The 13,054-nt window shown below is 32.8% G+C and overlaps 1 protein-coding gene, 1 long non-coding RNA gene and 1 other non-coding gene across 6 annotated transcripts in view; all 3 read right to left on the reverse strand.

The window, feature by feature from the left end:
- Positions 1-989, reverse strand: part of LOC124956714 — a 2,083-nt gene extending 1,094 nt beyond the window's left edge. For all 3 annotated transcript variants that reach the window (XR_007103346.1, XR_007103345.1, XR_007103347.1), the window contains exons 1-2: positions 525-989; positions 256-407 (exon numbers count right to left, since the gene is read on the reverse strand). This is a non-coding gene — a long non-coding RNA (uncharacterized LOC124956714). The remainder of the gene's footprint in view (positions 1-255; positions 408-524) is intronic.
- LOC124956711 overlaps positions 1-13,054 on the reverse strand; it is a 338,980-nt gene that overhangs the window by 249,208 nt on the left and 76,718 nt on the right. The gene's annotated exons all lie outside the window — the stretch shown is intronic.
- Positions 11,154-11,294, reverse strand: LOC124956839. The gene has a single exon (XR_007103378.1). It is a non-coding gene; the product is annotated as a U4 spliceosomal RNA (small nuclear RNA).

Raw genomic sequence — 13,054 nt, forward strand, 5'->3', positions numbered from 1 at the left:
CATCTGATGTCTGACGTCACGCCATGAGAGGAAAGTGAAATTAAACGAAATACGATATATATATATATATATATATATATATATATATATAAAATTATGATAATGATTATATATGATAGTGATTATATATTTATAAATCTCCTCAAAGAGAAAGAGAGAGAGAGAGAGAGAGAGAGCGAGCGAGCGAGAGAGAAATAGATAGAGAGAGAAAGAGAGAGAAAAGAAAGCAAAAAAAAATATATAAATAAAACACACCACGAAGGCTTCCAATAGTAAATAAACAAACGAATGGTCCAAATGTAATGATATTTCTCACTAAGAGAATTAGTCACCCTCGATTATCATCTCACTATCTTCTTCTTCTTTATTCTTCTTATTTTTTTCTTCGGTCTCTTCTTTTCCTCCTTCTCTTAAACGGAAGATACACACAAGAAACGATAAAACACGAACGACGTTCGCATACACTGAACCAAAAGAAGAAGAAAAAAAAAAAAAAGAAAAAAAAGAAAATAAAAGTCGTTTACTCTTTCCTTCCCAAGATTCGATTATTTCTTGAATATACTGAAGTATCCCTCGGCGAACAACGTTATATATATATATGTATATATATAAATATATATACATATATATATATATATATCAATCTTTTCTCTATCCGAGAAAGAACTTCTAAACTTCTAAACAGATCAAGAACTATAGCAGAGAGACCGTCCAACGTCAACGTTGAACATGAACGTGAACGTGAACGTGAACGTGAACGTGAACGTGAACGTGAACACACGAGACAAACACAGATAACTTGTAATACAGACCGACAGACAGACAGGCAGACAGGCAGACAGACGGATAGACAGACAGATAGAGAGAAATAGAGAGAGATATTTATATATATATAAATATATATATATATATATATATAGAAAAAGAAAGAAAGAGAAAGAAAGAAAAAGAGAAAGAGAGAAACAACAGACGGTCGATCGGATCGTACCGCGGCCACGACGGCAATGCCCCCGCATCGGAGGCTTTAGCGCCGCCGACGCGGTCGGGAACCCTGCTGCTGCTGCCGCTTCTCCCTCCCCCTCCCCTGCCGCCCACCCCCCCACTCCACTCGCCCCTATCTACGTATCCGTTATCCCCACCCTTCCCTCTTCCGATCTGCACGCTCGCTAGCTAAGCTGCCTCCTTCGACGACACAACACCGGTTACCCCCCCTCCCTTTACGTTGCAGCCACCACTGCTTCTCAGCAGCGTTCACCACCACCACCACCACCACCATCACCATCACCACCACCACCACCACTATCACCACCACCACTACTACTACCACTACTACTACTACTATTACTATTACTAATACTAATACTACCACCCCCACTACGATTACCACCACTACTACCACCACCACCATTACCACCTTCATCATCATCAACATCAACAGCAACAGCAGCAGAAACACCATCACTACTACTACTACTACTACTACTACTACTACTACTACTACTACTACTACTACTACTACTACTACTACTACTACTATTGCTACTACTGTAACTACTCTACTATCATCCCCTCACTATCATCTCCACTATCCACCACCTTCATCATCATTACCATTAACAGCAACATTAGTATTAGCAACATTAGAAACACCATTAGTATTATTACTATTTACTTTCTAACTGTTATTTATCCATTTTATGTCAACCTTAGGTTTTACATTTTTAGGATATCTGATATATTGTATTTCGATAGATAATCCGTCAAAAAGTTCTTTAATTATAAGTGATGATCGTTTATTTGTAACAGATTATACGTAAGATATTGTTCAATCGATGACATTGATTCTTCCAAGAAGAGGAGGAGGAAATTGGTGTATAGAATTTTGCAGTGGTGATTATGATTAGATCGTAAAATTGGGTTATATTAATTTTATGTCCCTACGTCACGATCGAAGAATTAAAATGGAGTATATTTTGTTGTGGTTATTATGGTTAGATTGTAAAATAGAGGTTAGAGGTTAGAGGTTAATCCATTTGTTTTAAGTCTAACTATAAAGATTTGTTATAAAATTTATGTGTCACCTCTAAGATGACAACGATGACGATAGCATTTTACATATTTCTCGATCGGTTGTTTATCTTTTTTTTTTTTTTTATTGTTTTATTTTTATTAGTTTAGTATGATTATAATCAAGAAATACGAAAAGTAATAATTGTCTCTTCTGGTTTCTCTTTCACGCGTCAAATTCAGACTTGACAACGTTGTACAAAAAATCGAGTTCAAAGGGTTAAAGTAGTTAAGTAGACCGGTTAAAGTAATTGACCTGGGCGGGACGATGATGTGCCGAACGGTCGCCATTTTGTTAAAAGTTCATTCCTATTAGCTAAAGAACTCTTAAAACAATTACGAAGCACATTTGACAATTGGATTTTACACGTATCAATTTTGTCCCAATGACAAGTAAATAATAGATTTATTTACAATTGATTGTCGTGACTAATCGTTGAAATTTATTTAAGATAAATAAGTCCAAGATTTAACGAAAAAAAAAATTTAACGAAAAAAAAAACTCGTGTTTTTTCCTGTTTTCATCATAAAGATTTACTTTGATTGATACTTTGAACTATAAATTGATAAATAATTATAAATTAATAATAAATTTCTCTCAAAAACTTATGATTTTGTCAAACCATAAACGGTGGTTACTTAATGACGACTGTGTCTTATATAGCCGGGTAAAATGGCCAATTGTAGACATTTGATGTAGTATACAAGTGTACAGATTTATATATTATAAAATATATTATATATATATATATATACATATAAATTAAATTTATATATTGATATATTGATTATAGATTTTAAAGATTTAAATCCATACACTACAATCGATTATCTCACTATGGATCATTTTAACCTCTATTGTATCTATCTCGCAAAAAAAAAAGAAAATAAAAGAAAAGAAAGAAAAGAAATTGCGAAAACGATTAATTAATTAAGAAACAATTACGCGGATAATTAATTGTACACGGATTACAACACAAATTGTCTCGTAACAAGATAGAAAATAATAACGATCGGTACGATCGAATCTGATCTGTACGGTCGAACGTGTCGAGAAGTCTTTGTATCGCTGAGAGCGAAAGGAAGAAGAAGAAGAAGAAGAAGAAGAAGAAGAAGAAGAAGAAGAAGAAGAAAAAGAAGGCGTCAGAATGAAAAATCGTTCGCCCGTCTACGACCTGGGATAGTAACCTCTATTGACCTCGACATCGGCCCTGTAAACGTTCCACGAATCCCGATCGGCGTTTCTCTTCCCGTTGTATGTTGTATCTAACCAGGAGTAAAGTAGAATGATCGAGGGAGGGAGAGGTGGGCGGTAGAGGGGGGGAAGGGGGCGGCGGTAAACGAGGGAGGAAATTCTCTAGAGAAACAGTGAATTTCAAAGACCAAAGAAATTTCACTGACTTTATGTCAGACACGATTGTTTCGATTCGATTCGATTCCGATTCCGATTCTATCGATCGATCGATCGAGAATCCGAACGAGATCGTGAATTAAAAAATTGATAATCAATGAGGAGAGAAGGTTCCATTGAATGGGATCTTGAGTTTCCTTCTCGAGAAAGAGAAAGAGAGATGAATAGATACATATATATATATATATTTATTCTCTAGAAAGAGGGGGAGAGAGAGAGAGAGCCCAAAGCCACGAAGAACGCAAATAACGAAGCGAGACGAAAGTTAATTTATGCTTACGATCGTTTGCATCGTGAACGTGAGACGCGAAAAGGATAACGTAAAAGGGAGGGAAGGAAAAAAGAGAGAGAGAGGGGGGGGGGAGGGGAGAGATTAAAGAAAAGAGAAACAGAGGGGAAAAAAAGGAGAGAAAAGAAATTAGAAAATAAAAAAAAAAGGAAAAAAAAAGGAAAAAAAGAAAAAATAAAGAAAATGAAATGAAAAAGAAAAAAAGAAAAAAATGAAACGTTTCACTGTCGCTCCGACGCGATAAGTATCGGAGAGTCATTGCATGGCAATAAAATAAAGCTCATCTCGTCGGGCTCTTTGTGATCCGTCGAAGCCATAATCCTCGTCCGTAGAAGTCAAGGATGAGAGCTCGCCGTCGGAGGTCGAAGGAGAAATAATTCACGATGGCTATTGCCGCGGCTGGCAGTTCTAAATCCTTTCTCGAACGATAGAATGGAAAATCTCGAGCAACAGGCAATTACGAGCACACCGGCGACGTGTGGAATGGAAAGGTATCGCATCTCCATACAAGCAAAATCTCTTTATATATTATATATCTAACTATCCGACCATCTAACTATCTATAATATCTATCCATCTATGTATTTATCTATCTATGTATCTGGTTATGAGAGCAAGTAGCCGGGCAAACAGCCAATAAATATTTCTCACAATAATATTCTATTTCTCTTTTCGATCTCTTTGAATTTTTCGTTAAACTTTAATGGTAAAACTTCTCCAACGTGTCCTTTATCTATATTTAATGTTGTATGACGTATGTACGTGTATGTATTTATGTATGTAAATATATATATATATATACGTGTGTGTATATGTGTATTTGCATTTATAGATTATATGAATTATGGTTACGATTAGTCAGTAACAACGAGCTAATAACTTTTTCCTTTTTTCTCTCTTTCTTTTTCTCTTTTTTTTTTTTTTAGGTTTTTTATTAAACAATATTTTCCTTGAAGTAACATTGATAGTATACATATCTCTTTATATCTCCGTGTATGTATATTTATATATGTTTATATATGTATTTATATTATGTGATTGCAAGTAGACAGACATAATAAGCAAGTAAGCAGATAATAACTTATTCCTTTCATGCTTTTCTTTATATCATTTTTCTTTTCCTTTTCTTTACTTTAAATTTTTATTTAAACAATTCTTTTCCCTTGACATAATGTTCATAGAATATACTTTAGCATATATATATATATATATATATGTGTGTGTGTGTGTGTGTGTATGTGTGTGAATATATATATATATATATATATATATATATATATATATATATATATATATATATATATATACTTATGATTGCAAATAGGCAGAGAAACAGGTAATAATTTTTTCCTATTATGATAATTCTTTATCTTTTTCTTACTTTAAGGTTTTTATTTAAACAATCCCTTCCAAGATACGTAAAATAGATGTCTCTGTCTACATACATATATATATATATATATATATACTTATGGTTATAGATAAGCAAGTAAACAGGTAATAACTTTTTCCTTTGATGACATTCTTCATCTCTCTCTCTCTCTCTCTCTCTCTCCCTCTCTCTCTCTCTCTCTCTTTCTATCTCTCTTAAAACTTTTCATGAAAAAAACCTTCTAACATGTCCTTCATTTTTTTTTCTATACTTTTCTCAATAAATCTCTGATATATATATACATATATGTACATGCGTGCGTGTGCGCGTATCTCTCTCTCTTTCTCTCTCTTTCTCTGTATGTATGTATGTGTGTGTGTGTGATTGCAAGTACGCAAAGAATACAAAAGCAATGATTTTTCACGTTCAATGATCGTCTCTCTCTCTCTCTCTCTCTCTCTCTCTCTCTCTCTTTCATTTTTTGTTCTCCTTTTCTCTTTCTCTGGAGAGTTTTCGTTAAACAATCTTTTCCAACGTAACATCTTCGTGCTAAGTACAAACCAAGCTGCTGCCATGGATAAGTAGTACTATGGTGCTTGGCAGTGCCTCGCCTGACCTACCCGTCGACCGACACGCGGCACGAACATGGAAAAATATGTAAATATCGTCTCTCATCCATTATCCAACACGTGGAAAGAACGACAACCGAGAAGGAAGAAGGTATTGTGTGCTGTACAATGTATCTATAACGTAGTACGTACGTATATATATATATATATATATATATATATATATATATACATATGTATGTATGTATCTATGTATCTATGTATGTATATATATGTATATGTGTCCCTTGTGATTGTATGCGAGTGACTTAAGACCGGAAGGCACGGCGACCTACACCGACCGAGCTTGCTTGTTTTAGCAACGCTGTTGTTCGCTATCGATTGCAATGGAGCCGTCTTCGGCTTCTTCTTCTTCTTCCTTCTTTATTTTTTGTCTCTTATCCTTCTTATCCTTATCCTTATCCTTATCTTTATTCTTATTCTTATTCTTATTCTTATTCTTATTCTTATTCTTATTCTTATTCTTTCGTGAATACTTGTCCCTTTTATTTTTTCTTTTTCACTTCATTATCCTTTTTTATAATATACTTATAATATATATATATATATATATATATATATATATATATATATATATAAAATAGATACAAATTTCAGTCTAAGTATAATATATTAACCCCATGAGATTTCCGCGATAGCCGGAAGGAAGAGAGTTAGGATCGGTTCACCGGAGATATTATAATCACCATGACGAGACGTGATACGCAATTAATCTATCGCGGTTGTCAGTGCCTCGCACGTTACCTACAGTCGACAAATAATAAGCGATATATATATACATATATATATATATATATATATATATATATATATATATATATATATACATACATACATATATGTATGTATGCATGCATATATGTATGTATATGAATCTACGCTATCTCTCGATAGTAACTATCTATATCTATACAGAGTGTTGCAAATGTATATACTCCTTCCTCTCCCTATTCTCCTATCACCACCCCTTTCCATATCATCTCCATAACCCCCACCTTTCTAAAAGAAAAACAACCACTAACAAGGAAAATTTTCTTTATTGTACAATGATCACTTTTTGCGATTAAAAAAATGAAAAAAAAAAAAAAAAAATAATAATAATAATAATAATAATAAAACAACAACAAAAGAAGAAGAAAAATCTAATAGAAAGGTTATAATCATCTACGTGCAGTATTCACATAAAAGAGATTTCTTATTGTTAAATAAAAAATTAGGTAATTGTACAGGAATGACCTTCGATATCTTTCTTTCAATACATCATACTGACCTTTAACATTATATACACCCATACACACACACACACTCACAAACACATATGGATAGTTAAGAGAATATAAAAAAAAAAAACCATTGAACTTGAGTAGATAAAAGAAAGAATAATTTTTTTGGGATATCTTTTGGAACGAACAAAGGATACTGCATACCTAACTATGTAACTACCTACATTGAGAAAGGAAAGAGAGAGTGAGTGAAGAGTTACCGTGAAGCACCCTGTACGATAACTTAAACCATAACTATATACATATATACATACACACACATATATATAAATATATATATATATATATATATATATATATATATATATATATATAAGTACAACTTACATGTAACACTCGCATGACGTACGCATAAAGCGATATGATTAATGACTTGGTGCTATCAGTGCGTGAACGTTGCAAAACGAAGACAAATAATGTGCGGCATGTTAATACATAAATAGATACATACATATATGCATACATGAAAGTACATATGTAGATGGGCCATGTAGTTACCTTCCGAACGAATCACGAAATCTTTTACATCGGAAATAAATGTCGGCTCGTCTTAACTACTACTACTACTACTACTACTACTACTACTACTACTACTACTACTACTACTACTACTACTACTACTACTACTACTATTTCTACTAGTATTACTACTACTATTAATACTACTCCTATCATTGCTACTACTGTTGCATACTACTACCGATCATCATTATCATCATTGTTGTTGTTGTTGTTCTTGTTGTTGCTGTTGTTGTTATTGTTATTGTCGTTTATTCACAAATTCCCATTTTGGCCATGTAAATTGATGAAAACGCAGTATTATTATAGAACCAGATGATGCATTATTATTCGCCATTTTCACGCGTCTTTACGTCACGAAAGCCCGTTCGTTCGTCACGCTCGAAAACTTTCACGCTCGTTCCTTTAAGATTCTTTTACATAGCAGAACGAAGCACAATGTTCTCCCGTGAAATTTTTCTTATTAAACGTTAAATCTCTTTAATGAATTACACTAAACCATTTATAAATCGCTCTTTTGTATTTTTAATTGCATTATCCTTTTTTTTTCTTCTTTTCTTTCTCTCTTCATTTCTTTTTTCCCCTTTTTTACGATATCGAAACAAATATCCATACTTATCACACGATAGATTTATTATCATTTGTTATTGTTATTAATATTAGTACTGTTACGTATATGTCTATATCATTGCATTCGTCGATTTGATAGGTATCTATTTGAAAAAAAAAAAAAAAAAGAAAAAAAAGTTATTACGTTATATAAAAATCTCCAAATAAATTCTCTAGCATAATAATAAATTGATATTTTATATAAATTAAATTAAATAAAACGTCACGTCAAACACCGATACGACATAACGCGTGTAAAGAGAATTGCCAACGTAAGAAGAGAGAGAAAAAAAAAAACAAGAGAAAAAAGGAAAAAAGAAAAAACAAACATTGTTACATCGTACCGTATAATATTCTCTCGAATGAATGAATTCCTTTAGATAAAGAGATATTTCGGGGAGAGGGATTGGAGGAGGTTTGGGGAGTGGGGGGATCTTAATCTGATGGAAAAAATTAACAATCGTAGAAAGTTCTCCTATCTCTTGCTTGTTTGTTAACAGTTTACCACCAATGATGTTGATGATGATGAGAAGGTACGCCCTCGAGGAACGTTACAACTAAATATCAGATAGTGCCGATCAAAGTTTTTACCGAGTCGAAAACCCCGAGGAAAAGTTGAAACTTTACTTATAAGGGAGGATGATGCCCTCGCCGCCATTACGGAGACAGGAAGGCGAGAGGAAAAAGAGGAAAAAGAGAAGAAGGGGAGAAACTGTAAAAGCGAAGAAAATAGATTGAGAGAAAACCAAGCAAGTAAGAGAGAGAGAAGAAGAGTGAGAAAGATAGAAAGAGAGATAGAGAAGAGGGAGAGAAAGAGAGAGAAAGAGAGAGAGAAAGAGAGAGAGAGAGAGAGAGAGAGAAGAATGAGAAAGATAGAAAGAGAGATAGAGAAGAGGGAGAGAGAGAGAGAGAGGAGAGAGAAAATGCCTTGATCGACGACGGCAGACTTTTAATTACTCTCGGGGTGCATTTGGCACAACTTCCCCGAAACGTGGTAGCGAGAGATAAGCTTCCTCGAAATGGAGAATGAGTTTGACGATATGCAAAAGATCGTAGAGGGAAATTATGTGCCGTCAAATTATGCAATTAAAACTCTTACATATAGAATATATATATATATATACATATGTATGTGTATGTATATAGATAAATATAGATATAGGTATGTATATATGTGTGTGTGTGTGTTAGTGTTATCAGCATTTATTGATTTTTTTCCAGCCTCCCACCACCACCACCACCAACCATCACCATCATCACCATTCCCCCACCCTCTCCTTTACACCCAACCCTTTTTTTCTGATTACGAGTCAATGACTTTTCATTCGCATAAATCTACGATAAATCTATGATTCTTGGTAAATCGAACAGATTCGTTCATTTTTTTTTGTCATTTCTAACGGGGCTTAAAGTATTAATGATTAAAAGGGAAGATATTGTTGATAATAGCTGCATTTTGTTTTTGCTTTTTTTTTTTTTTTATTTTAATGAAATAAAGAAAGAATTGATTTATTTATTCTTTCATCATGGGAAGGGATATCAAAAAAAATTTGTATCTCCGACAACGTGTTAAGTTTCTATTAGTTAAGAATTTTTTTTCTTCGTATTTACAGACAAATTATATTAAGTGAAAATTATAATATTATATTTTGTGTTAATAATACTGTTTTAATATTAAAATATGACAATTTAATATAGCTTTACTATATTATTTAATATATTGTAATATAATATAAAAATGAATATAATAATACTAATACAACTAAAATATTCTCCCTTTCTTTCTCATTGTATTTTATAATATAATGAATATTATGATATTAGTAATATCATATTGATAATATTAATTATACTGATATGTTATATAAATTTGTTTACATTTTTGTATTGTTTATATAAATTATATATAAGAAAAGTTTATATAACATATAAATTTTTTTTATATATAATTTATAAAATCTATTAAAAAACTTTTGATACAAAGTGATGATAAATGTGGTAACGAAAAAAAAAGAAGAAAAAAAAACAGAAAAAAAAAAAAAAAGAAAAAGCAAACTAAAATTAAAAAAAATTACATGCATATATATGTACATATAAGGCGTAACAGTAATAATTGTTCAATTTTTAAATGACATGTCGTAAAGTAATATTAATTCCTATCGATCTTTTGTTTTTTCTTTCTTTCTTCCCCCTCTCTCTCTCTCTCTCTCTCTCTTTCTCTGTAGCCAACAGGTATAAAACAAAAACGTTAGAGGGATTATACTTAAATACGTTGATTTCCATCATGAGAATGGCAGAATGTTGTCCGATCAATACGATGGTTAAATGGGTTAATCGGACATCGTCCGCAGTAACAGCTCAGTTCGTCCTTCGTACGATGTATTCCATTCGTCGTTATTCGTACGCCTAACCAATAGTTTTACAAACAAATCTATTATTCGGTATGACCATTCAACGGAAATCACGTTGGTTGATGGGGGGAACCCTAAATGTCGTCGACGTCGTATGACCATTATACACGAGCAACTAACACGCGTAACGCCACGGACTTCAATGGATATAAAAGCGATACATAGTACAAAACTATTATTACACACATCTGCGGCACTTTCAATCGTAAACATGATTCAATTCTCGTAGTTGCAAACTAAACCAAATCGATCGATTTTAAACGAGAAATATTTTAAACAGTTGAAGACAAAGGAGAAAATTGTTACAAAAACAAAAGAAAAGAAAAGAAAAAAAAAAGAACCCATCGAATTTATTAGATATAGGACTTTTTTGACTGTAAAAAAGAAAAAAAAATTTCTCAAATTTCCATTTATAATATATAAATATATATAAAAATTCTATTCAGTTTAATATAAAAAATTATTACACGTCGGGAGATATAGAGAAAGGTTTCGCACAATCCATTTGAGAGAGATCTCTATTTTTTTCCCTTTTTTCCTTTTTCTTGAAATAATATTATAAACCCCCGCAGGGGTCTTCAAAAATTGCCGTAGCCGATGGTATTTCACATCGTCATGGCGGGGTATTGGTAAAAGTTTTCAACTAGCAATAATCGCACCTCGGTAGAACCTCATAGGTTACGATATTGCCGCTGCGCAAAGACGAAGAACGGCGGTCAACCTGGCTCATGTTATAGTCTTAACCAAATGCGTTTAGTTGCGAGAAACGAACACTAACTAGTGCCATCTAGTATCATTATCTATGAACTATTGGCAATTTAAAATATTTGCGCGGCAAACGTTCTAATGTTTTAAAAGTGTTATATATTAATTAATTCCTCGTCCAATTACGATTACGTAATTATGCATATATTTCAAATATCTTACACACACACACACACACATATATATATATATGATTACAAATTTTCAAATGAATTTTATAAAATAATTTAGGTTATATTTCAAACATAACCTAAATTATAAAAAACAAAAGAAAGAAAAATAAATGAATAATAATAATAATCGAATCAAAAGTATTCTAAACGTCAAAAGAATATTATAAAGCAATGATAAAATAATATTGAATATATTTAAATTCAAAATAATCCTCTTTCTTTGAATCGTTATATCGATGATGAATTTTCTCTCTCTTTCTCTCTCTCTCTCTCTCTCTCTATCTCTATCTCTCTGTCTCGGTCTGTCTGTCTGTTTGTCTGTCTGTCTGTCTGTCTTAGGGTATCTTAGAAAGTAACATGAAATATTTCATAAATCATTCGAACGACATCTTTCCGTACGATCAACAATGGAGAAAGGGGGACATAAATTTTCTCGTAATTTTTCACTGACGCCCATCGTTTCATTTCACGGGCGATATGATTCTTGACAGGTGAGAGAAAAAGAGAAAAAGAAAAAAAGAGAGAGAGAAGGAAAAAGAGAGAGAGAGAGAGAGAGAGAAGAACACTCGAGAAGCTTGTTAGCAACTCATCATACCGACACACCCACCCTTTTGATGCATACTCTATGAACGTGGGATAATACCAAGCTAAGTAAAGTAACTTTATTACGATAATGAGAACGCGAATTTCGTAAGATGGTAAGTCTCTCCCATTTCCTCCCCTTCCCCACCCCATTAAACCCCCATAGGCCAATTACAAAAAATTCACCGTGATAATGATGAAGATTAAGATGATGATGATGATGATGATGATGATGATGATGATGACGATAATGATGACGACGACGACGACGACGATGATGATTATGATGATTATGATGACTATGACAGATATGTATTTTTACTACGGAAGAATATATTCGAGCAAGGATGCATTTTAAATATGATTGCATTCGTTTCATTGAACTTCGAATTCCACAAGAAATTATGATAAAGCATACTGATGTATATTGCATTATTATACGAATCAAAGACGACCATTAAGATTAATCTCTCTCTCTTTCTCTTTCTCTCTCTCTCTCTCTCTCTCTCTCTCTCTCCTTCTGTCTCTCTATTTCTCTGATAAAACATAGAATTAAAGAAATTAATAAAAAAAAAATAAATAAATAAATAAATAAACAATGATATCGTATAGAAAAGTGAATATAACTGGAGCACGTATACACACACACACACACACACACACATATGTACATATATATTCAGAGTAAAACGTCGTCGTCGTCGTCGTCGTATCGAAATCAATTTTACGCAGGCGTGTTTAGAAGAAAATTGAAGTGAAATGGCGAGAGTAGTTTGATTTACATAGCATTGCGACGTACATACATACATATATAAATACATACATATATACATATATACGTACGTACATACATAAATGCGCTTTTCCAACTATCGAGATACGACGAGATAGTAATGATAGTCAGAGAGATATCATTCCGATACGATTTGCACAGAACTCGTGTA

Source organism: Vespa velutina, chromosome 23, assembly GCF_912470025.1.
Source record: "Vespa velutina chromosome 23, iVesVel2.1, whole genome shotgun sequence".
Lineage (NCBI taxonomy): Eukaryota > Metazoa > Arthropoda > Insecta > Hymenoptera > Vespidae > Vespa > Vespa velutina.